The 26,815-nt window shown below is 35.1% G+C and overlaps 1 protein-coding gene across 4 annotated transcripts in view; it reads left to right on the top strand.

Annotated features, from left to right (window-relative positions):
- The first annotated feature begins 1,095 nt into the window (after nt 1-1,095).
- LOC6036428 overlaps nt 1,096-26,815 on the top strand; it is a 112,167-nt gene continuing 86,447 nt past the window's right edge. The window contains exons 1-2 of one of the 4 annotated variants that reach the window (XM_038262436.1): nt 1,096-1,175; nt 1,572-1,807. The gene's annotated coding sequence lies outside the window, so the exon portion shown is untranslated. Of the gene's footprint in view, nt 1,273-1,312; nt 1,334-1,571; nt 1,808-26,815 lie in introns of those variants that run through there. The other 3 variants (XM_038262437.1, XM_038262438.1, XM_038262439.1) reach the window with 3 other exon arrangements.

The raw sequence follows: 26,815 nt of genomic DNA, 5'->3' as shown, positions 1-26,815 counted from the left end.
TCACATATATTCGGATCATGTAAACGTCCGGATCCATCATCCGACCCATCATTGGTTAGCTAATCGAAATACCTTTCCAACGAGTCCACATAATTGAAGATCTGGCAACCCTGTCTCGAGTTATGACCACTTAAGTGATAATGATGTACTTTTTTGAAGCCGGATCTCACTTAAATGTATGTAAACGATGTCCGGAACCATCATTCGACTCATCCTTGGTTATTACTCTTGGTTATTACTCTCATATTACCCATTGTTGGTAAAAAGTGAGGAAGGCATCAACCACATAGGTGGATTAAGTTAGTTTTTAAATGAAATATTTGTTTACTAGAAATTTGATCGTTTCTACGAAAAAATAAATTACTTGGATGATAAATAGTAAATTTTCATAATTTCGATTATTGAAAAGCACGTCTTTTTTCGCATGTTCAAAAATGAAAGGGGTCGTACTGCTTCTCCCTAACGAGATATCGAGAAAATGAAGCTCGGATTCATAATCAGGGACAAAATTTTAACGCAAATTAAAAAAAAGTCGTGGCAACTGCTGTGTTAGTTGGCAGAAAACTACTCATTTACTTTGTCAATTTGCTCAGGATAAATTGTGTTACGATTTTGATAACTGTTAATATCACGCTTTTCAATGAATATACTTTTGGCTTTATGTTAAATTTTGTTGATTTCAACATCGATTTAAAGAAAATAAATGATGAATGTCACGGAACTTGACGGAAATTACCAAATTTCACGAATTTCACACTGTTCGTGAAATCGTGAAAAAGACATAATTTTTGAACTCCACAAAAAATGCTGAAATTGCTTAAATATGCTGATAAATGTACGAGTCGTGCTGAAAAAACCTTAATTTTGTGATTCAAGGCATCAAAAGAATCTTTACACCCTCAGAGCTATTCGTAACCCCTTCAACCCTTTTGCTCCACCACACAAAGACGGCAAACCTGTTCGCTCCAACACCGCCGCCGCACACACTAAAGCCGAACGGTGTTTGTAGCCGTGAGGAAGCGGGGTGGCCCGCGCAGCCGAAAACCAACACAAACGTCCAACCGCGACGAAAGATTCCAAGGTATTCCTGTCTGCGGACGAGTTGAAGTCACTGCTGCCTCAGTACGTTTCGCGCTACGGTCTGACTCGCGTGTGTTTGCTCGGGTGGTTTTGCTGTGAGTGTTGCCTACGAAGGAGGCTGCGGCGATCTCTGGCGATATTCTCTTCTGGGCTCTTCTCTTTCGCGAGTGTGTTTCTCTTGTGCATGAAGAGGTTCTTTTGAGTTTTTTTTCGCGTTTGTTTGCTCTGTGTTTCACAGTGTTGCGATTTCTGGGTCCGTTTTGCTTCATTTAGTTATCTGTTGAGAGGGAGAGAAAGAGCCTGCCAGAGAGTGAATACGCAAACAAAAAAGAATTTGCTTCGGAATTCCTGGGGGTTTCTGAAAAACAAGTCCATTTGGCTCTGGATTTCGGGTGTGAAATTGGCCGGAATGTGGCTGTGTTGCTGGAGCTCCACGACGGGTTCTGATATCTAAATTAAAGCATTTTGTTCTTGGTTTTACTGTTTTTCAGCGAGAAGAAAGAATGAAAATTGGCAGTGTGAAGTGAAATCTCGATCTTATCAATAGAAAAATTGATACCTTGAAAGTGCCTAGTGATTTGCAAAGTGTGACCCCGGGATCCAAATCGGATCGAAGTTGGTGATAAATCACCGACGAAAACCCTTCGAAACGCAAGGATTACCTGCGCCGTCCGGACGTCGAACGACCCTCGGATTGCGCAACCCCGAGTTCAAAACCTGCCTGAAAGTAAGTGTTGCTGTTGCTGGGAGACCTGTAATTTTTGCAACAACCCTGTTGCTGTTGTTGAGGCTGCTGCTATCGTCAACGACCAATAAAAAGTAAACGCTATTCGGCGGCTAGCTCTCTTGGTGCAAGAAAAATTGCACTCCTTTTTGTTGCAGTGTTGTAGTAAGCTGCTATTCATGTTCTCCTTCGCGAAGTAACCTCTCGCGCGACCTGCCGGTGTGCTCTTGGAGAGTAAAAGGGTGTTTACGATGATATATGGTTTTTGAAAGATAACTCATATAAAACTAATAGGGTAATTCTCCGCCAACTCACACAGCAGTTGCCCCGACCCCTCTTCGATTTGCGTGAAACTTTGTCCTAAGGGGTAACTTTTGTCCCTGATCACGAATCCGAGGTCCGTTTTTTGATATCTCGTGACGGAGGGGCGGTACGACCCCTTCCATTTTTGAACATGCGAAAAAAGAGGTGTTTTTCAATAATTTGCAGCCTGAAACGGTGATGAGATAGAAATTTGGTGTCAAAGGGACTTTTATGTAAAATTAGACGCCCGATTTGATGGCGTACTCAGAATTCCGAAAAAACGTATTTTTCATCGAAAAAAACACTAAAAAAGTTTTAAAAATTCTCCCATTTTCCGTTACTCGACTGTAAAAATTTTGGAACATGTCATTTTATGGGAAATTTAATGTACTTTTCGAATCTACATTGTCCCAGAAGGGTCATTTTTCATTTAGAACAAAATTTTCATTTTAAATTTCGTGTTTTTCTAACTTTGCAGGGTTATTTTTTAGAGTGTAACAATGTTCTACAAAGTTGTAGAGCAGACAATTACAAAATTTTAATATATATACATAAGGGTTTTGCTTATAAACATCACAAGTTATCACGATTTTACGAAAAAAAGTTTTAAAAAAGTTGGTCGTTATCGATCATGGCCGTTCATGGTCACCCGCGACAGACACGGACGACAAAACAAAGAGAAACGCAAAAAGTAACTTTTTCAAAACTTTTTTTCGTAAAATCGCGATAACTTGTGATGTTTATAAGCAAACCCCTTATGTCTATATATCAAATTTTTTGTAATTGTCTGCTCTACAACTTTGTAGAACATTGTTACACTCTAAAAAATAACCCTGCAAAGTTAGAAAAAACACGAAATTTTAAAATGAAAAATTTTGTTATTATTTAATTAAAAAATAATATTTTTAGCCTGAAAAAATCAAAAGTTGTAGCAAAACAAAAAGTACTTTGCGAATATGACTAAAATGATACTTTTCTAATTATTTTAGTTCTATCAATTTTGTTCAGGTTTCACAGCGCATTCCGATTCAACGCTATAAATTCATAAATGATCAAAAAGTAGGAGATGCCAATTTAATAATTAAATAATTATTAATTAAAAATATGTTACCCTTCTTTGCACTTATTTTGCCTAAATGTATTCAATAGAAAATAAATTGATTTATAGTTTATTTAGGTTTATTTCATGCGGAATTGATCACAACTTTCACCATGTTTTGAGTTTCAAAGTTCGAACTAAAGCTTCTATTTTATTTTCTGATATTTATAAAAGTATTAGTCATTCTTATTTCCACTGTTGTCAAAAATCATGGGATTAAGGTTGAATGATTTAAAACTGATCAAAATTTATTTTGAATCGCTTATTTCTTTAATTTTTTTTTTAAAAATTATGATTTTAAGTTTCATATCAAAAATTAGATTTTTTCACGCGATTACCAATAAAAATAAATAAAAATTGTAATAAATTTTGAAACAAATAAATAAAGTCCACAGATCGAAAAATTACAACATGCTTGATAAAAATATTGATTTAATGTTTGTGAAGTTTTACAATAAATAAAAACATAACAATTAAAAACATATTATACTTCCCGCAAATTTCCTAAACTTCATTCTAGATTTATCTAGGATAATTGCAAAACACAAAATGTAAAAAAGGTGTTCCCTGAAATATAAAAACATTTTTTGTTGTCGAAACTTCAAATTTATTGGAAATAATCAAAAATGATTGAAAATCATAAAATTGCTTTTCAAAAAGTATCATTCGAATGCTCATTTTTTCTAATATAAGGGGCTATTCAGCTGCAACTAGGCTCAACATCTTATAAAATATCATGATTCAATATTTTGAAACTTATTTAAATGATTCTAAAAGTTACATTGTTTTCATAATTCCCAATCCTAGATTTTTGCGATTTTTCTTTGCATTAAGCGTGATTAACTTTTTATTAAATATGTTTTTTTTTTTTGGATTTTGAGTTCATAGAATTATTTGTTCTGTCAGAAACTGATTCAAATCATTCAACAATTTCACAACAATTTATTTATAAAACAACCCAACTCTTACCGTGCACACCCTCCTTCTGCGTCTCAACTCTTTTTCAGCTCAGACAACAGACCGTGGCTGGTGGGGGCCGCTCTTTCAACTCGCGCTGTTTTATGGTTGTTTTTATGCACCACCGCGCTCGATCTTTGATCTGGACGAATGACAACCGCGACTGCAGCTTTGTACTAGTGTACTGGTACTTACAAGAACACTCTTGCACGGCGCTGAAACAAGCACACTCACACACTGATGAAGGACCTTAAAGCTCCACATCATGGCTGGTAATAAGTCAGACTTGAACTTTTTTATATGGTCTGCTACCGAACTGGACCGGTTTTGTGGTGTAAATGGAAGTGCATGGGGTACAACAAAAAAAAAAGTTATAATTTCTGGTGGTAATCAAATTACAGGCTAAGGGGCTTCCCAAGAAGGAAAATCGACCATTAGTTGGTCTCCGAAAAGAACAAGAAGAATGAAGCGATTAACGCCTCTCGCTGAAGGTTAGGAGCGTGTTTTGATTCAAATTCAGACTTGGTTCAAAGTCAGCTCCGACGAACTCTGGTACCTGGCGTGGCGTCTTCTGCGCCCAGCGGTCAGCGATCTCACCCTCGCAGGATGAGGCAACCTTGGAAGAGGATCAGCGTAATAATTGAATTAGTACGCCTTCACGCCTTCACGCTTCGAGTGGGTTAAAATGGAATCACATTGTGTTGGATTGAGCTTTGTGGGGAGAAGAGTTTGGCGATTTCTATTATGAAGAATTGAATACTACATACCTTCTATTATGGATAGAGCTATAAAAATGAATAAATTGCCTATCGAATTGCTGTTCAATTGAAAAGTGCCAAAATATTCCACAATGAAGCTATGAAACTTTTCATTTAAACTATTTTACTACTGAGCAATGAAAGTTTCATCATAAGCACTTCCATACATACATTCAAATTTTGCGGGCTGGAAAAAAGTTCACGGAAAAATTATGTCACGAATTTTTTTGATTTTTTTATTTGACTACTGCATATTTTGTGCAAGAACTTAGAATGGCGCAAAGAATAAAAAAATAGATTTCTTGAAAAACATCGAAATTATTGTCAAACTAAATTTCATAAATAGTTTTTAGGTGCTAAATCAAATTTGAAATCGAAAGCCACTTTACACATTTTATGATAAAGTTCATCGTTTTCAATTAATAGGCATTAAAAAAAACATTTTTTATGTGTTTGCAATTTAAATATAATTTATGAAAGCAACCGCAATTTTTAAAGCTAAAATTTTTAAAACTTACAATAAGTATTTTGGGAATTGAACTTTTAGTGATAACAATCCAATTAAAAAAAAGATTTTTATCGGTGTACCTTTTGTTTGGAAAATCCTAATTTTGCCTATTTTTTCATAAAAAAACTTCTTTTCAAGCTACAAATTTTCGATAATCAATGTTGGCCATACAATGACCAACCCACAAAACAAAACATTCACGATGCATGGCTTCGTCGATTTATATTCCTTTCAACAAAATTGTTTAATGGTTCAAAAGAGATAGAATAATTTCCTTTACACAGCTCTCATAACTGAGTTCTGTAAAACCTTATTAAATCTTCTCTACAATGTTTTTAGCAAGAAGACATTTCAGGTGGATATACTTTTTTTGTGAAATTCAACGAAAAACCTACAAAAAAGATCTTTTTACAGAATATAAAATAAATCGAACCACACAATTTTCAGTGTAAACAATGTTGACTATCACAAACTTTATTGCAAAACGTTAGTTTTGAACTATGTCCTCGAATGTATAAATTTTTTATTTTGATGAAATTTCTTATAAGCCACAACGACTAAAAATTTCAATTAACTGTTATTTTGCCAAAAATAACATTTCCTTTATTTAGAAAAACATAATGGCATTAGAATATTTTTTTTTCAACATGTACAACTTTTGATTTTTAGCATTGCTTTTCATTTCATTTTTATTTTTAATTGACTTCAATTCAGTCAAATCTTTAAATATCTTGATAATACTTTCAGGATAACAATCAAATTTATATAAACTAGCAAAATCAATCAATTTTACTTAAAATGAAATTCCATTTTATACTACTTGTTACTGTTCTTTATTTATTTTTTGTTCCTTGCTGAAACGTGTCAAATTTGCTTCAATCACCTGAATTATTACTTCCTGAAAGATGCGCAAACCTCTCCAGGTCATATCGCTCATTTCCCGCCACATCTAGGTCACACGGAAACAGCTAAACGCGACACAAAATTCCCCAATGATTGCCATCCATCACCCTAATCGCTCTTAAACTGTCACAGCCCCATAACCCGTCATCCCAGAAAGCCACACCGGATCATCTCTTCCTCCCTTCAACCGCAGCCAGCGGCACCGGAAACAAATTCTTCACAAACTTGACATCGGAAACCTACTTTCTGTTCGCAGAACGCCATTCCCCGCATACTTAAGCCCGAACCGAGCCAAACCAAACATCCCAAAGCCACAACACAACACTTTGGTCTTGGTCTTGGCTGGCTGGCTGGCAGATCACATCAAAGGGAAAGAAAGTCAGCAAAAAAAAAAAAAAGCTGGAGCGCGTAACCTCATTTCCACCTGTGCTGTTTGCTGCTGGTGGCCTTTTTTCCTCGTATTTCATTTCTTTCACCACCCGCCTCCTCGCCCACAGGTGGTAGGTAGGTTTTCCCCCCAGCAGAGCAAGAAATGGGGCTTTTCTCTTCCTCTCTTTGATGGTTGTTGTTTGGCTGGCGCGATTCACGGTAGTTGGGCCCGCCGATTGGGTGACTTATTAGAGCTTAGCTGGAGATCTGGGACTCCGCGATGGGAAGATTGCGGACCCAAACAGCCCAAATAGTTTACGTCGACTCCAGCTGTTTCGGCGGGGAGGAAGTAACACAACACTGATAGATTGTTGCTTGTTGAGCTTTGAAACGTGGAGTTAACCGTTTTAAAAATGGAAATTTTGCTTTGGGCATGATTTTGAAAAAGTACAATACAGCAATACACATTCAATACAAAAGATAAATCTAAAAATTTTCAAATGACCCAAAATTGATCAGAAAGAACCTTCCCCAATAAACTAGGGTTGATTGACTACTCAGTCTGGGCAAAGTGAAACGCTGTTGATGCTGTGTCCGACGTTTCGGCGCAGATAGGTGCCTTCTGCAGGGGGACACTGTTAATTAATGATGTTATGTTAGAAACAAATAGTTGAGGACTTGTAACAGAAATTAAATTACTTAAATAGTATTTTTTTATTTGTTCATAAGAGCGGTACTAGTCACTTTGTGCAACAGTCACAGTTATGTCAAAACGGCATTTTTCAGTTTCTTATTAACTTTATAAATTTTGTTAAGCTAACATGTGTGGATCGCACACTATTTTTCCTTGAAAGCCCATCAAATATCATTACGTCCAAGAAAGCTAAAAAATTCAAAACGACGAGAAGCTATGATTTTTTTTTGGCAATAATATATTTCATTAGCCGTTTTTCAGAACCATGTTAACATCCCTTAGACCACTGTAATGGTCAAATTTAATAAATACTAGCATAACTATTCGGAGTTAATACCCGTCTGACCAATGCACAGTGATCCGAAATCGTAATCTAGCGTGACAAAATTGATAGCGGCCACACGTCAGGATTTAGAGCTTTGGTGTCTTGGGGACAAATGATCAGGGTCAATAGGAGCATCTTTTGGAATGGTGGACATTAGGGTGGTCAAAATTTTAGGGTGGTTCAGAATTTTTATTTTGGCGGGATGACGAGATAGCGCTACGGTGTCTTTGGAAAAGTTGTAGGAAACACTATTTTGAGCAACTTTGCTGAAAAACACAAAGCTCTATCTTCAAACGGGAAGTTTCTAGAGCAATTTTTGTAATTAAGGTTGAGGTGTTAATGAAAAAGCGAGTTTTTTAAGTTTTTTGAGCTTATCATAACACACATTTATATTAAGAGAGCGAAAATCGGACCTTCTAAACAAAAGTTATAGCCAAAATACGATGAAAAATACGACATTTTGAAATGTGAATAACTTGAAAAGGTGGTGAAGTTTGACCTCGCTCTTAGAAGCATCTGAAAGTACACATTCTAGGGTACATTTGCTGAAAATATCTCGGAGGTCTTTTTTGTTTAACTCATTTAATCACAATTTGAAAATGAGCATTTTTAAATCGCGGGCCATTTTAAAATTATGAGTATTATAAAAAAAATAATTATTCGATACCATTCGATTCAAAAACCAAAAATTGATCACAAAATAACATTCTTAAAATTTTTTTAGACCAGTCTTATCTTCAAATGAAAGTAGCAAATTAAATGCGATTCTTGTATTTTTTTTTTTTCAAGCTAAAACACTTCGGAGGATTAAACAATATTTTGTTTTAACTTTTAAATCTCCACTAAGCCACTTCGATACTCCTTGTGTCACAAAAGTTTGCATTTTTATTCAAGATAAAATGAATTTTTGAAATCTTTCAAAACTAGCTTCAAAAATTACTCATGCATCCACCATTATAACAATGACTTACATTTAAAAACGTCACTTAATCCACCCTTAGGTGGTTCGCGCCTTCCTCACATTTAAAGGTTGCTATCCAAAATGCAAAAAGTGCGTAAATAACACTTAAGTGCTTATAACTTTTGATAGGATTGTCAGATCTTCAATGTTTTGGACGCGTTAGAAAGGTCTGTTGAATACCCATCCTACGATAGGTCGAATGAGAGATCCGGACAACGTTTCCATAAAAATATCTGAGATCCGGTCTTGAAAAAGTGCACAAATAACTCTGAAGTGTTTATAACTTTTGATAGAGTTATCAGATCTTCAATGTTTTGGAAGCGTTGGAAAGCTCCTTTGAATACCTGTCCAACGATAGGTCGCATGAGAAATCCGGACAACGTTTTCATCAAGATATCAGAGATCCGGCCTCCAAAAAGCGTATAAATAACACTTAAGTGCTTATAACTTTTGATAGATTTGTCAGATCTTCAATGTCTTGGACGCGTTGAAAAAGTCTTTTAAATACCTTTCTGAAAATGTATAGCGTGACGGGTTTTCTTACAAAAACCACCCTTTTTACAATCTTCCGGACTTTTGTTAAAATCGTTTTTTAGCATAACTTTTGAAGTACTTAACTAATCTGCATAATTTTTAATAGCGGTTTATGGGACTTCGAGACGGATAGAATAACGCCAAAACGGACAAAATCGGTTCAGCCAATGTCGAGATAATCGAGTGAGAATTTTTTGATCAACATCTCACCACACACACAGACAATTGCTCAGAATTCGATTCTGAGTCGATAGGTATACATGAAGGTGGGTCTAGGACGTCAAATTAAGAAGTTTAATTTCCAAGTGGTTTTATAGCCTTTCCTCAGTAAGATGAGGAAGGCAAAAAGGGTAAATATTCAATGTTATTCCCATTCTAAAATGTTACTGTTGGTTCAAAAAAATTAAAAATGAGTCTGAAAATGTCACAAAAGTCTCATATTTTAACACTGAAAATAGGACCATTAGTTTCTGACTTATTTTTACTAGAAAATAAAAGGTTTTAAAGTCAAATCGACTTTAAAACCATCTATTTTCTGGTTTGTTTTTCTTTTATTCGCTCTTTTTCAGTAATCAGAGGTTCAATCTTTTTTTTTTTAATGGCCCACCACACTCCCCCACACCAAAAAGCTCATAGGAACTTCCTGGTAGTGGACGCAAACTATCCTTAGCTCGTACACACATAAACAACAAAATTGAAAATAAAAAATGAGCCAAGGACTAATTAGATGTGCGGTGAGTTAAACTACAAGGATGGTATCCCAGTGGAAGAGTCTTCCTTTTAATGTCTCTTAGGCAACTGTATTGGAAGTTTTCTCAACTGTAGAGTACTTTTCGATTTTAAATAGAATTTTACATTTAAAAGTGAAGTCACATTTTCTTAAAGAAATTTCTAATCTTCCAAAAACTTTTTTTTTGTAAAATTCAGCATTTTTTGTCCATACTTTTCTATGGCTAAAAAGATGCGACTTTTTGTGTCCAGTACACAAAAATTTAATAAATTTTGTGAAATAAAGTTAATTCAAAATCGGTATTTTTTTCAGCATACTATTTTTTCTAAATTGTAATTATCAATACCTATAATTTTACCGAAGACACCAAACCGATTAGAGAATACCTTCCAACTTACAGATTTTCGAATACATACGTACCATTTTTGTATGGATACTTGAGTAATTCTCTACGAAAGAGGTCTTTTTTTGATTTGTAATTTTTGTATTTTTTTATCCGGCTGAAACTTTTTGAGTGCCTTCGGTATGCCCCAAGATGCAATTTTGCATCATTAGTTTGCCCATACAATTTTTCATACAATTTTTGCAGCTGTTCATGCAAAAATGATACATGAAAGTTCAGAAATCTGTATCTTTTGATCGATTTGGTGACATCGGATTTTTTTTAGGTATGGATAAGAACTACACTGAAAAAAAAAAAGATACGAGGTAATTTTTTTTTTGGTTATTTTAACACTTTTTTTTTTTCTCATATGTTTTAGGTGACATCAAATGTCAACTATTCAGAAAATTCTAGAATGTGCAATAATTCTTTGACCGAGTTATGAATTTTGGAATTAATACTGATTTTTAGCAAAAAATCGAAATATTGTTCGCAATCATTTTTGAACTAAATTTATCGATGTGAAATCAAATTTGCAATCAAAAAATAGTTTTGTGAAATTTTGATAAAGTAGACCGTTTTCAAATTACAGCGAGTTTAAGGTAACATTTTAAAAAATAGTTATTCATTTTGTTAGTGCCCATGTTTCACAAAAAAAATTCTCGAAATCGTGAATTAAATTCACAAATACGAGAACCACGAAGGAATATGTTAACGTTTATAGTGAAAATGCACCATACTCATGAATAAATTCCTTCGTGGTTCTCACATTCGTGAACTTAATTCACGATTACGAGAATTGATTTTTTTCTGTGTTGCTATCTTTTGAAAAAAAAATGCTTTGGAAAACTATGAAAATTTTCTATATTTCGATTTTTTGAACTTTGTTGATACGACCCTTAGTTTCTGAAATATTGCCATTCTAAGTCTCACCCTTACAACCCACCATTTTCTTATTTCGATATGTCAGCAACTTATGATTCGGTTTTCAATGTTAAAATATAAAACACTCGTGTAATTGTCCGATCTTTTTGAAAATAATATTTTATTTTCTTAAAATCAAAACTAACGTATTAAAAGGGCGTAATATTCAAGATCAGACCGTTTTGAAATGCTAGTCTTGATTTATAAAATATATTATTCGAAAAGATCAGAAAAATTTAAGAGTGACCATTAGTTGCTTAGAGATCGACATTGAAAATGGTGGGTTGTTAGAGTGAGACTTAGAAAACATCGATTTTCCTGTTTTAAATTTTTGCATGGCAATATCTCAGCAACCACGGGTCGTATCAACAAAGCTAAATATAGAGAATTTTCTAAGCTTTTCAAAAAAAAAATTACTCTTAAAATAAAGCAATCAGGTTCACTCCTTCTCTACTAAAAGTCACAGTTATTCCATTAAATGCATCACTTCCGCTGCCGTTCAAATTTCGCCAACCTGTCTTCTGCACTGTTCTCGCCCATCCAATTCCGCACAGATTAGCCGGTAAACCGTTGTCCGCGAATTAATCCCCTCCCACACCTCCCCAATTGCACCTGACGCTCGTCGTTTAATTATGTTGTGGAAACTTTCATCCCACCGCCCACCTTCACCCAATTCTCCAGTTCCTGGCCTTGAACGCCGTAACCATCCCAAATTCGACTATTAAACCTCGCCCAACTCTCGTTGATGTTTCGTTTCCAGAACCAGATAAAGATCCGCAATAAACGGAACAGTTACAATGAAGAAAGCAGACGAAAAGCGTTCTTCGTGGCCGCTTCAGAAGTTGGTTGTTTTGGGAGAAGGCACGTGGAGAAGAGAAGGCCCCCGGAATCTACCGGTTTGGCGCGCATAAGCACCGCAATGCATTCTCACAGGGTTTTTTTTTCGGAAAAAACAGCAAAAATCCCATGATCAACCGACCTAGGTGAAGGTGGAGTCACAGATAAGGAGACAATTTTGATGATTTCAAACAAATTTTATTTGAAAACGTTGACATTTTATTGAGTCTTCAATTATTTTCGGATCAACTAACTTTGCAAGAAAGATTTGATATGTTTTGATATGATCTTCAGATCAAAGTCTAGTTATCTGTGAAGTCTCGCGAAGGTGGCTGCCAATTTGCCCAGCTGATTCGAGAGAGTTTCATCGTCGGAAACCGATAGACCGTATTTACCCACAATTTACACACAATTAGTAGCAGCGCCGGGCCGGTTCTCTGCGATGAACTAGATTTCCTGTGGTTTCCCAAGCCGGGAGTTGGGTGTGGTGTGGTGGGTGGCGGCTGCGAAGCAATCTTCTAGCGAGATTGGGAATGTCGGATGAAGAATGGGCTGCGAAACTGGGCCAACTTCTAACCGTTTGTGTGATGGAGGGTTGTGCCGGCTGTGTCAAGATTGGTTGATCAGATTGGACTGATTTTATTTTGTCAAGGCACCTTCATCAAGGCATGACAAGGTTGGGAATAAGTTTTGGCGGTGATTTGGCGGCATTTGAACCCGAGCAGACGGTAATAACAAAATTCATGCCTTTTCAATAACAAATACAAATAATATAACAGAAAGTGTTATGAAATCTTCTTGAAAAATCAATTTTTACACAAGGGTTTGATAACATTTTATGTTATCATAACAAAATTTGTTATTGATCTGATATTGATTGACAGCCAAAACAACTTTGGAATAACATTTTTTGTTATGGAAGAATAACTCCAACTGTTATTGGGATGATCGGATTAGTTGTTAAAATGACAAAAAATAATAACAAAGATTTGTTCGAAGAATAAATAAAAATGTTATTGGTCTGTTATTACAACAACAATCCAATATCAAAAAATGTATCAAAAAATGTTATTCCCAAGTTATTTTCGTCTGCTCGGGAAGTGAATGTTTCGCACGGATGACTGAAAGCAATCTCTATAATTTCGCAATCCGGTGAAATAAACTAATGTCGTTTCCCAAAAAAAGTTTTTTCCCTTTAAACCTGATCTTAAACATTTGTTTTGAATAAATAATATCAATAATAAAACATATTTAATAGAATAACTATGAAATTGTGTTGTCCCTGAAATCATAATATTTTCACCCGAGCAGACGGAAATTTTTGAGAATAACATTTTTTGATATTTGAAAATATTTGGCCAATAACATTTTATGTTATTTATAACAAGATTTGTTATTCGTCGTTATGATTTTTGTATTATTGGATTATTATTGTTATAACAGACTAATAACAATTTGCGTTATTTTACGAACAAATCTTTGTTGTCATTTTTTGTTATTTTTACTACTAATCCGATCATCCCAATAACAGGAGGTATTCTTCCATAACAAAAAATGTTATTCCAAAGTTGTGTTGGCTTTCAACCGATATCAGACCAATAACAAATTTTGTTATGATAACATAAACTGTTATTAAGGGCTAAGAGAAAGACCGAGCTCCGATTTTTGTCGTTTTGCGCTTACTAGATTTCGCTCTCCCCGTGCGTTGCTTTCTCTCTCTATTCTCTCTCGCCGTGTGCACCGTGCTGCCAGCAAGGCGATAGGCATACTTTTGCGTCGCATGAACGTGATACCAATAATTATGCCGTTGATTCTATATTACTTCTGATGTAAAAATCCTCAATTATTATTTCAAGAACATTGTGAAGATTTTTGTATTCCAGTACTATAAATTATTACAAAAATATGAAAATTCTTCAAAAAATCGTACATTGTTCGAGAACTTGATTTTTATAGCAATGACCCCCGATGTTTTTAGTTGCATAATGTTTCATCAAGCGTTGGAAACATATTTCAAAAGCAATTTGAAGAGTTTTGTATTCAAACACTACAAAATATTACAAAAATTCGTAAAATACAGCAAAATTCAAACATTGATCTAGAATTCAACTGTTATCGTGATTACCCCCACAGTTTCTAGTTGCAAAATGTTTCATCAAGTATTAGATACATATTTCTTAAATAATCTGAAGAGTTTTGTACTCAAGTACTACAAAATTTTACAAAAAATACGTAAATACAGTAAAAAACGTACATTGTTCGAGAATCTGATTTTTATAGCAATGACCGCAAAGTTTTTGGTTGAACATTGTTTCATCAAGTGTTGGAAACATATGCCAAAAGCAATCTGAAGAGTTGTATATTCAAATACTACAAAATATTACAAAAATACGTAAAATACAGTAAAATTCCAAAATTGTTCAAGAATTCAACTGCTATCGTGACTACCCCCACAATTTCTAGTTGCAAAATGTTTCCTCAAGTGTTAGATACATATTCCTAAAATAATCATAAGAGTGTTGTAATCAAGTACAACAAAATATAACAAAAATACGTAAAAACCAGTTAAACATCAAAAATTTATCTTGAACTCGAATTTTATCGACATGAACCCCACAGTTTTGGGTTGCAAAATGTTTCATCGAGTGTTGGAAACATATTTCAAAAGCAATTTGATGCGTTTTGTTTTAAAGTACTAAAAAAATATTACAAAAATACGTAAAATACAGTAAAATACCATTATTGTACCAGAATCCGCCTTTCATCGAAACGACCCCCACAGTTTCTAGTTGCAAAATGTTTCATCGAGTATTAGATACATATTTCTGTAAAAACTGGAGAGTTTTGTTTTCAAGTACTATAACTTACTACAAAAGATTGCTCTAGAACTCAATTTTTATCGCGATGATTTCCACAGTTTTGATTCGAGTATGTTTCTTCAAATATTTTTTTATACCACAATTCCCCACACCAAAAGCTCATAATTCCAGAGCCCCCTGGTTATGGACGCAAACTGATTTCAGATCGAATTCAAAATGAAAATAAGGCAAAGTAATACAATAATGAGCTGACTTTACTAGGATGTGCGGTGTGTGCGACATATTTCTAAAATAATCCTAGGATGTGTTTGAAACATATTTCTAAAATAATCTGAAGAGTTTTGTATTCAGGCACCTACTACAAAGTTTTACAAAAATAAATAAATTGTTCACTCTACAGCAGTGTTTCTCAACCAATGAGGAATTCCCCCCTGGGGGGGAATGAAGGTTCAATAGAAATTCAATGCCTTTATCTGACACATTCTTTGCAACTTTCAGTTTCTTTGATTAGTAATAACAACATTTATTTTTTCTAAAAAGATAATTATTAAAGTTTCAATTTCTGATAATTTTGACATGCTTTGAGATAATTAAATGATTTTTTAAATATTTCTCAGGCATTTTTATTTTAAACTTTGTAAATTTTTTGTAATTTTTTTGTGACTGTTTTTTTGTTGGTTTCTACGAGATTTTTGTACACTTTTTAACAAGAACAATTTTTTGAAAAATTATTGGAAATTGAAAAAAAAATTTCAAATATTATTTGAGTTCTTTACTTTTTTAGAGTAATTTGTCTTCTGCCACAGATATTTTTTTTATATTTGTACATATTTTACAATTGAATTTATTTATTGTAATTTAAACGAAAAGAAGAAAAATGATCAAATAAACAACCAATCAATCAAATTCAAACCTGCGAAACTGTCAAATGTCAGTAATTTTTTTAATAAAAAAAGTTTTCAAATCCTACTACAGTTTATTGCATATTTTACAATTTAATTTGTTATGAAAATTGTAATCTATTTGCAAACCTAAAAATGTAATTATATTTCTGCATTGATACCAATAACTTAAAAATAAAGGAGGGTGGGGGGGGGGGAATGAAGTTCTTGCAAATCAGTCAAGGGGGTCACTGCTACAGCATTGCCTTGGCGTTCTTGATTGCGAGATTCCTACTCGAAACTAGGTGCCCGAAGGCTTGATTGTTGAGACAATTGCAAACCTCTGTTTACACCTTACCTTCATCCACCCCGGAAGGAAAAGGAAGACACTAGTGGTTGGTACTAGCAATGGTTGCCGACAGCTATAAAGTCAACTTCGTTTTCGTTTTTTTATTAAATTTGAAAGGGGACAAAAAATGTTATTTCTTAAAAAGTTCAAATTTGTTATGGAATTTCAAGTGAAATCAAATGAAATCAATTAAAAATACATTCTCCTGCGTTTAGAATCATTGTTGGCATGCTAGGATTAATTAAAAAATCTTTGGAATTTTGTTAAATTTTCAATGTACAAAAAGACAAAAAGCTTTTATTTTAACAATTATGTATCGTCAAATCATACATTTTTGGATGACTAATCCACTGTTCGGGTGTATAATGCCATTTCCAATGGTTGTTTCATTGAAATGTTGAAATTCAATATCTGATAGTAAATAGCTTATGGAAAATGACCAAGCATGACCAAGCAGAACATTTGCAATAATTTAGACGGAATTCATTTTGAGTCTTTAACCATCCAAACATACCCCAAGTAGCACTCATAACTTGTCGACTGTTGAATAATAGTTAGATAGCTGTTTTGAACCAACATACGAGAAAAAATGTCAACACTAGTTAAATATCAGTTTTTTTCACTACTTGTATAACTGACTTATGTAACTCATGAGATGTGTGCCATACAAGTGTTAAAACACAGTCAACTTCACTCTTTCCAACTTTTACACAAAACATAGGGAATATGCACTCGCTCCTAACACCATCCAATTTGCTGATTTTCACTATTAAAATAATTTTTGTTGGAACACTTTTGATAAAAACTTACTTGCTCACTTCCTATTGAGCTATTTATCACTTTATTTCACTCGAAAACACTTTTTATGAGCTGTAATTGAACGTCAAAGTTCTGATATGCCAAGATGCTGTTCTCTCATCTGGAATGTTTTACTCGAAAACAGTTTGTTGAATAAAAACAATATTGCACTGTTTGTTTCACTGCTTATCTAACATTGTCGTGTGACGGCATCTTCTAAAAACTGGGCGTGGCCAACCATTCTATAAATAACCTTAGGTTTTCTCGCTTTGTTACACAAATGTTATCGGAGAATAGATTATAAAAACTGATGCTCAACATACATATTCAACTTGACATTGCGTGTTGTTAGGTGGTGTAAATTTGTACATGAGGAATTTAGAGTTTCAAAAATGTTTATGTATTGAAGATTGCACTAGTTTTGATTGTTGACCGATTCATTTGTGAACATATCGCTGGTAAAAGCTACAAAAATTATCAGCTTATATAGTTTATGATAGAGAAAACAACAAATCAAAATCATAGCGATTTTCAATATTACTCCGTGGTACGGTTCTCGAAATGACAGTTGAAACGGTTTGTTATAACAAAGTTATATAATGGAGTTATAAAAACTGACTTGAAACGAACTTATATAACTTCAATTCCAATGACAGCCTTTGTTCTTTAGCTAACAAAACAGACAGCAACCTTCTTATTGACGATTAGGTCAGCTTATTTACTATGAAGCCCCGTGGAGCAATGCGGAAGAGCGCCTGGACCTGCCATGGAGATAACAACAAGTCGTCGAAGTCATCGGATCGAATCTTGGGAAAGAGGATGTTCATCAAAAAAGGAAAATCTAAAAGTTCGCCATGCAGGAAATTTCACACTAATCACATGCGCGCCATGATTGTTTTTCTTTTTTTTTAATTCAATTTAGAATTATTTCAAATAAATCTTGCAGAAGCAAGCGTACTTTTATTATTAGCTTCGTCGTTGATTTAAATTCTAATAAGAAACGTTTGTTTACATGTAAGTTAGTCGACGGTTAGATAGCTGTTTTCAATCTAACTTTCCTTTCCAGTGTGCGCTTTGATTTGACAGCACAGCCGTAAACCACGCCCCTTTTTTTCGTTGAATCTCTTGTTAGATAGCAGAGTGTTGTCAAATACATTTGTACAACTTACTCTGATAACTTGCATCTTTTTCTGGCAAGTTATACAATAAAAAAAAGTGCGCTTTTTCCAGTTCACAGGAGTTGTAGAACAAGTTGTGATAACGAGGCGGATTGGTTATACAACCAGTTAGGAAATACGTTTATCTGACAAAGTGTGTTGCTTGGGACAAAAATTTCCCCAATTATCATTCTACATAGTTTGAAGATAAAATTTCTTTTTCCCACCAAAAATGATTCCAGATAATAATAATAAAATAAAATCCTATTATTTATTTTTATTTTTGCAAGAGCATGCAAATTAGTAAAACTCATGATATACGAGATACTTAAACATTGAAACTTCACGCTTACCCGTCGATTTTGGGAATCAACAGTGCCCCCCTGAGTTATTTCAGATTTCTCGAAAAAAAGAGAAATAAACGAAAAAATCTAAATAATGGCTAAAAATGTATAGGCCTTATGCAAAAAAGCGAAAGTATTTTGCATCAATTTTGACATCTGTCCGTTCAAAAATTGATTGTATATATTCAAAAATCCGTATCTTGGAAAGGATGTCGTTGTTTGTTAGTTTATTTGAGGTTTTTTTACCTTCTTGGTCATTTGCTGGCGATCTCTAGAAGGAATAGTTTTATTGATATAGTGTCTTGAGCAAATTTGTAAGTTATGATAAAGAGAGTTTTGAAATAATAGTAAAACTCTTAAAAAATACATAACTTAACTATCATAAAATAATTATTTTAAAAAAATTCTGAAAACTGCATTTTTAAATATTTTTTTTTTTTCATAAATATAAATGAACAAAAGAGGCATCTGTAGAAGTGGGAAAAAGTTTATTCAAAAATGCTGATTTTCTGAAGGTGCTATATAATTTCTCTGAGTTTCTTCATAATATTTATAAAATACAAAAATATGAAATCAAAATTTTATAATGTCGGTCGATTTTGTAAAGAATGTCATCTCAGAACTCCATTGAGTTGGTAGATGTCCTAGAGCTATTCAACAGACCATAGATCATAGATATTGACCATTGATATAAGCAGCCATTGATAAGGTTGACCTTCATCTCTGAACTCCGTAGAGTTGGTAGATGTCCTAGAACTTCTCAACAGATCATAGATCTACCCAGTGTAACGCACTGAAGCTACCTGAAGATGTTCCAACTTCACAGTTATTGATCAGGTTGACCTCCATCTCTGAACTCCATAGAGTTAGTAGATGTCCTAGAACTTCTCAACAGACCATAGATGTACTCAGTGTAACTCACTGAAGCTACCTGAAGATGTTCCAACTTCACAGTTTTTGATATAAGCAACCATTGAACAGGTTGACCTTCATCGCTGAACTCCATAGAGTTGGTAGATGTCCTAGAACTTCTCAACAGACCATAGATCTACCCACTGTAATTTACTGAAGCTACCTGTAGATTGTCCAACTTCATAGTCATTGATCAAAGCAGCTATTGATCAGATTGACCTTCATCTCTGAACTCCATAGAGTTGGTAGATGTCCTAGAACTTATCAACAGTTCATAGATCTACTCAGTGTAACTCACTGAAGCTACCTGAAGATATTCCAAATTCACAGTTATTGATATAAGCAACCATTGATCAGGTTGACCTTCATCGCTGAACTCCACAGAGTTGGTAGATGTCCTAGAACTTATCAACAGATCATAGATCTACCCAGTGTAACTCAATGAAGCTACCTGAAGATGTGCCAACTTCATAGTCATTGATATAAGCAGCCATTGATCAGGTTGACCTTCATCTGTGAACTCCGTAGAGTTGGTAGATGTCCTAGAACTTCTCAACAGACCATAGATCTACCCAGTGTAACTCACTGAAGCTACCTGAAGATGTTCCAACTTCATAGTCATTGATATAAGCAGCCATTGATCAGGTTGACCTTCAACTCTGAACTCCACAGAGTTGGTTGATGTCCTAGAGCTATTCAACAGACCATAGATCTACCCAGTGTAACTCACTGAAGCTACCTAAAGATGTTCCAACTTCATAGTTATTGAAATAAGCAACTATTGATCAGGTTGACTTTCATCTCTGAACTCCGTAGAGTTGGTAAATATCCTAGAGCTATTCAACAGACCATAGATCTACCCAGTGTAACTCACTGAAGCTACCTGAAGATGTTCCAACTTCATAGTCATTGATATAAGCAGCCATTGATCAGGTTGACCTTCATCTCTGAACTCCATAGAGTTGGTAGATGTCCTAGCACTTCTCAACAGATCATAGATCTACCCAGTGTAACTCATTGAAGCTACCTGAAGATGTTCCAACTTCATAGTCATTGATATAAGCAGCCATTGATCAGGTTGACCTTCATCTGTGAACTCCATAGAGTTGGTAGATGTCCTAGAACTTCTCAACAGACCATAGATCTACCCACTGTAATTTAATGAAGCTACCTGAAGATTTTTCCAACATCATAGTCATTGATCAAAGTAACTATTGATCAGATTGACCTTCATCTCTGAACTACATAGAGTTGGTAAATATCCTAGAGCTATTCAACAGACCATAGATCTACCCAGTGTAACTCACTGAAGCTACCTGAAGATGTTCCAACTTCATAGTCATTGATATAAGCAGCCATTGATCAGGTTGACCTTCATCTCTGAACTCCATAGAGTTGGTAGATGTCCTAGCACTTCTCAACAGATCATAGATCTACCCAGTGTAACTCACTGAAGCTACCTGAAGATGTTCCAACTTCATAGTCATTGATATAAGCAGCCATTGATCAGGTTGACCTTCATCTGTGAACTCCGTAGAGTTGGTAGATGTCCTAGAACTTCTCAACAGATCATAGATCTACCCAGTGTAACTCACTGAAGCTACCTGAAGATGTTCCAACTTCATAGTTATTGATATAAGCAACTATTGATCAGGTTGACCTTCAACTCTGAACTCCGTAGAGTTGGTAGATATCCTAGAGCTATTCAACAGACCATAGATCTACCCAGTGTAACTCACTGAAGCTACCTGAAGATGTTCCAACTTCATAGTTATTGAAATAAGCAACTATTGATCAGGTTGACCTTCATTTCTGAACTCCGTAGAGTTGGTAGATATCCTAGAGCTATTTAACAGACCATAGATCTACCCAGTGTAACTCACTGAAGCTACCTGAAGATGTTCCAACTTCATAGTCATTGATATAAGCAACCATTGATCAGGTTGACCTTCATCTCTGAACTCCATAGAGTTGGTAGATGTCCTAGAACTTCTCAACAGACCGAAGATCAACCACCAACTAACTGTAGCTTCAGAAAAAACCTACCTGAAATTTCTAAAATCATTAAAAAAATATAATGATTTAAAAAGTCTTTAAAAAATATAAAGAAAATATTCTGGCACCACTGCAAACGAACTGTCAGCTCGCGAGCTTGAAACAAAATGAGAGAGTAGAAATCTGCGCGAATTTGTTTATGTTTCAGATATTTTTTGGGAAAAAGATAACCACTCAATTATTTTACAACTAAAGTATGGCTTTATATATATCAAATTGCAGGTAATTGTCTCGACTACAAACTGTCGAGCTTAGATTTTCCATAAAGGCTTTCATTTCTTAAAAAAGTTGGGAGGAAAATAAGGCATTTTTCAACGTGTTTTAGTACCTTTTACTAAAAAGATAACCACTCAGGCTAGACTTAACCAATCAAGCTCATATTTAACCAGTAGGTGCGTAAGAATGTTGGTTACAAAATGTCAGGTCGGTTTGTTGAGAAAATGTATCGTTTTCGAGATATTTCAATTTTACTGAAAAAACTCCCAGCTGGTTCTCTTAGCCCTTAAACCCATATGCCAAAATGGACTTTTCATGAAGATTCCATAACACTTTCTGTTATTTTAACAGTATTTGTTATTGAAATGACATGAATTTTGTTATTACCGTCTGCCCGGGCAAAAAATTTCACCAAATATGATCCTCATATTTGATAAAAAAAAACCTTTAATTCCTTTTATAAAAAAGATTTACTGAATCAGAATCATTAAGATCTATGGATAAATGATTTTGAGTTCAATCAATATTATACTCAAAATTGTGTAGACATCCATCATCATCAATTGTGTAGACATACGCACGATTTTAAACCATGTATGAGTAAAACATTGTTATACATATATCTAAGGTAAGAGATTTTTCACGCAACCATGACTTTTGATACTTCGCGTGAAAACCAGTGACTTTTTTTCTGTATACGCTAAATTTGTCATTTTTTTCAAGGATTTAGTCCGAAAACTCAGCAGTAAATAAAAAAAAATCCGGTTCTTACCATTTTTTTTTTTCACTATATCAAAATCTGTGTTTGAAAAAAATGTCACTCTCCACCAACTCACACGAAATCGGAAAAATTGCCTCCTAAGGGTTAATTTTGGTCCTTGATCACGAATCTGATGTCCATTTTCCGATATCGCGTGAAGGTGAGGGGTACGATCCTTTTAATTTTTCTGGATTTTTACTAAGACACGTTTTTCAATGATTTGTAGCTCAAAGCTGTGAAGAATTAGAAATTTGGTTTCAAAGGGACTTTTGTGTAAAAATACTCAACTGTTAAAAATCGTCATGCAAAATTTAATGTACTTTTGAATCTGCATAAACCGAGCGAAGTTTTTTTTCATTCGGTACAAAAAAATTTGCCGCTGTTCTACAAAGTTGTAAAGAAGAAAAACACAAATTTTGATGTATAAACATGATGAGATTACATGTATTCGTTCCGATTTGTTATAATTTTACGAAAAAGCTTTTTGAAGAAGTGAGGATTTTGACCAGTTTTCGAAGCTTTAAACCCCAAAACTCATTTGTTTGCTGTTGAGAGTATTTTTTTCGAAAGACGAAGCAAATTTTGCACAAACGTGACTCTTTGAAGGTTTTTTTTGTGATTTGTGCATTGCTAAAATAATAATGCTAAAAAAATACTTTAAATAGCAAACGATAGAGTTTAAGTTGTAAACTTCGAAAAACCGGTAAAGAATCATCACTTTTAAAAAAAAAACTTTTCGAAAAATTCCAAGGAAAATTCTGATAACTCGTGAAGAATGCATGCAAACCCCTTATGTTTACACATCAAAATTATTCAATTGTCAAATTCTTTTATTCAACATTGTTAACTCTGCAATGTTACATGAAACACGCTATTTTAAAATGAAACATTTTGTTCTAAATGGAAAAATACATCAAATTTGCCAAAAAATGACATTTGTCACGATTTGGTTACCAAGAAATGGCAGCGATTTTCAGATTGTTTTTTAACTTTTTCAAACTATACCGAGTTAGCATGAATTGTCTAGCTGATTGCTCGAAAAAAGGTTATTCTGATATTGGAAAACCCGCTCAGTTGTATGCAAAAAATATATATTTTTCATTAGATAACCATACCATACCAATCAGCATTCATTAGATAATATATATTTAATTTTTTGACATATTCTAGCATTTTTTGTGACCAAACATCAATGTAATATAACGTGAAGTTCAAATAATTCAAAAATGTTCCATTCAAATACTTCCTATTCCTGACATTCATCAAACCCTACACATCGTACGTTTTCACGGCAAAACCCGCAATCTTACTCCCACATAACCTCATCAATTAAAGATTATTGAAAAATGATCAATTCACGGTACGCCGCGCGCCGCAGCAGCGTAACCTCATTAGCAGGCAACCTTCAAAATTAAATAAAAAGCATTCCAGTCATGATATAACAAACGGACACACAGTTTGCTCCCTCGTAACTGCCACGTTGAGACTGCTGGAATGATGTCATCGTAACCGCACTCGAGTCGCGCCCGTTCCACGTGGGAGTACTCGTCGATGACTCGTTCTGACTAACTACCACATTGACACTGTCCCCAAGTCCGCCCCCAACATTTAAATGAAGCACTTCCGTCACACCAGCACCGAACACCCACTTCCCCGCGTTGATGTCCAAGACTTTGCGTTCTACACGTAGCGTAGCTCCTCAAAAGGTGGCAGGTTGTTCAACTGGGCAACGATTTTTGTCGGCTTCTGGATCCGTTTGATGAGAGCTCGCGGGGAAAACATCATCAGAATAACTGTGCTCTCTTTGGAGTTGCTGAATGAATAAGATTGGACGCGACGCGAGAGGGTGAAGAAATTACGATTTGCTAATTAAGGTGGATGGCAATTTCGTTACATTCGGAACCGCTAGGCCGCGCGCCGCTGACGATCTGGGTTCAATTAGACGGGGTTTGCTAAGAGCTGCAGCAGAAGCAGCAAAAAAGCAAAGTTATTCCAGGAAAATGAGGAAGCTGGAGGTAGCGTTGTAAAAGTGAGGGTGTTTGTTTCACCTGCTTTTGAAGAGAAATTGAGCATTTCCTGAGATTTGTTTTTTTTTTTTTTGCTTAATTCGATTGAATATAACAGCTGCTATGTACTAACAATAGATTTAAATAATAAATCGTTGCCCCACCTTCTCGAATGCTCATTTAAAGAAGGCTAACAAGTCTCAACCACCCAGAGCAATCGCCCCAAACTTAATTGGACAAAGCTGCAAAACAAAATTACCGTTTAATCCCCCCTCGTAGCTTTTCAGCAACGAGTCACCACCCAAGAGATTTACGGCGAGTCGCAGAATTAATATTTCAATGTCAATCTCGGAGACCGCAGCAACTGCTGTACACAGGCGACGAACCCACCCAGGAAAAGAAGCCCACAGCTCTTCACAGAACGATGGGGATGGGACAATACCTTCCAAGTAGATGATCTCCGCGGGCTTACGGTGCCGCTTTGTGTTGTGCACCCTGAAGTTAATTACAGAGCAGCGGCAGCTGCTGTGGGGTCTCCAAAAATAATGAGCTAGCAGTTTTTCGACCGGCTTAAAGTGAACGAACCGACATCATGCGAGGAAGATGCCACACGCAAACTCGACTCGACACTTGATCTAACAGATCTTACCCTACCGAGCGGACTCTACACCGTGAGGTGTTTCTGTCATTTTAGGAAAAAAAAGCTCTTCAAGTTGTTTCGTGAGCATACACTACACAAAATCTTGTGCTTGTTGAGGAGCGACTTCCAGGTTGGCAAAACTCAAAGTGAGCAATACCGACTTGGAGCTTGCCGACTTGCAGAAGATGCGGTGGTCGAGATGATAAACTGCAGCTCGCGATACACGCGAAAACGTTTTGCAGCTTCAGAGCCCCTGAGCTGTTTGTTTCGTACAAACACTCTGGACCGACCGACAGCGCCGAGATGGTGAGATGATGATGGAATCCTCCCCATCTCGGTGGGTCGTTATTTCTGGCTCGGTGACGCCAGTTAAGCTCTTCTTCTTCTGCTTCATCCAGCAACCAACTTCCAAAGTACCCTATGGTGAGGCTAATTATTACCGCTGTTGTTGTTGTTGCAGTTTGCAACGGCAATCGGGTTGAGACATCAGCCATGCCTGAATGATCAGCAGCCCAGGTTGCATAATTGAAGATGGATGGCACGGAAGTTGGTGCGGCTCAGACGGGGTGCGCGCGATTTCCAGTTAGTGTGTGCAACTAGATAATGATATTCATCTGCGGAAGAAAGGCCCGCCCGTCGTGCGGTTTCGTGAGAATGATGTGGTATTCTGATGCGATGTTGTGAAGAATGCTGCTCGTTGGGGTGGATTGGGTGGAGAATCTCGTTTTCCAAGCCAGTGATTTGTTTTAACACTTTTTCACAATAGTTTTACCCTCCCCCGCCTCTAGGCGGGCTTCGATCTTAAAGTTTACCGAAAGTCAATTTTTCCATCAACTTTTGTTGTTTAAAAAGCATTGCATAGAAGAACTCATTAAAATTGTGAAAATTTTAAGGTTGAAATTTCACTTCTAGAGTTTTATTTAAAAAGATTCTATAAACATATGAAACACAATAAATTATAGGAATTTTCAAAAAAAAAAACTCTAGGCTTGTTTTTTGTGACTTTGACAATGTTTTCAAATATGTTTTCATTTACATTTCCTATATGTTTTGTAAAAATAAATATCCAGTAATTTTTGTAATGTTTCAGGCTATGCTTTTCGCATTTTGCTATTTTTAAATTACAACGGTATCGTTTTAGAGCAGAAAATGTGAAAACAAGCAAAAAATTAAAAAAAACATGAAGCATTTAAAATGGCGAAAGGTACTGTAGAATGTGGTAGAATGAGCCAAATACTATCAGAAACAAACATAAACTAAACAAGATAAATGAAAAATAAAAAAATAAAAATAAAAGAAGAAAAACATAAAACAAGAACAGTAAAGTTTTGCGTAGAACAAAAGGTTCTTAAAATGAACTTCTGAACACGTTAATAATAAAAATCTTCGAACAAAAATTGGGCAGTAGAGGGTTAATTCTCTACAGTCCATCGACCTATTCTGAGGTTTAGTTTTATTATCTCCAACTCACGATTATACTGAATGTTCAATTGTATTCACCATCAATTTGATTTATTTTAAATCTTATTTTGTGTTTTTCTTTTTGCAGTAGGGTGCAGAACCTATTTTTTCAATAATTTTAAGACTATTTTATTATTTGCTGTATATTTTAGCATAACTTTGGGAAAGCGATTTTGAGAGTCATACGAAAATAATATGATAGTTTATTAATTTGAGGCCTTTATGGTTTATGCATTATTCCGTTAATTTATGCCGAGATGCTTAGAATTTTAATTTTTTATCAAAAAGGCCGTTGCCAATAGTTTCCAAAGTTAATAACTTCTCTTCCC

The sequence above is a fragment of the Culex quinquefasciatus genome, chromosome 3 (genome assembly GCF_015732765.1).
Source record: "Culex quinquefasciatus strain JHB chromosome 3, VPISU_Cqui_1.0_pri_paternal, whole genome shotgun sequence".
Taxonomy (NCBI): domain Eukaryota; kingdom Metazoa; phylum Arthropoda; class Insecta; order Diptera; family Culicidae; genus Culex; species Culex quinquefasciatus.
Note: the sequence above shows the minus strand (reverse complement) of the source record. Positions and strands in the feature narration are given on the sequence as shown.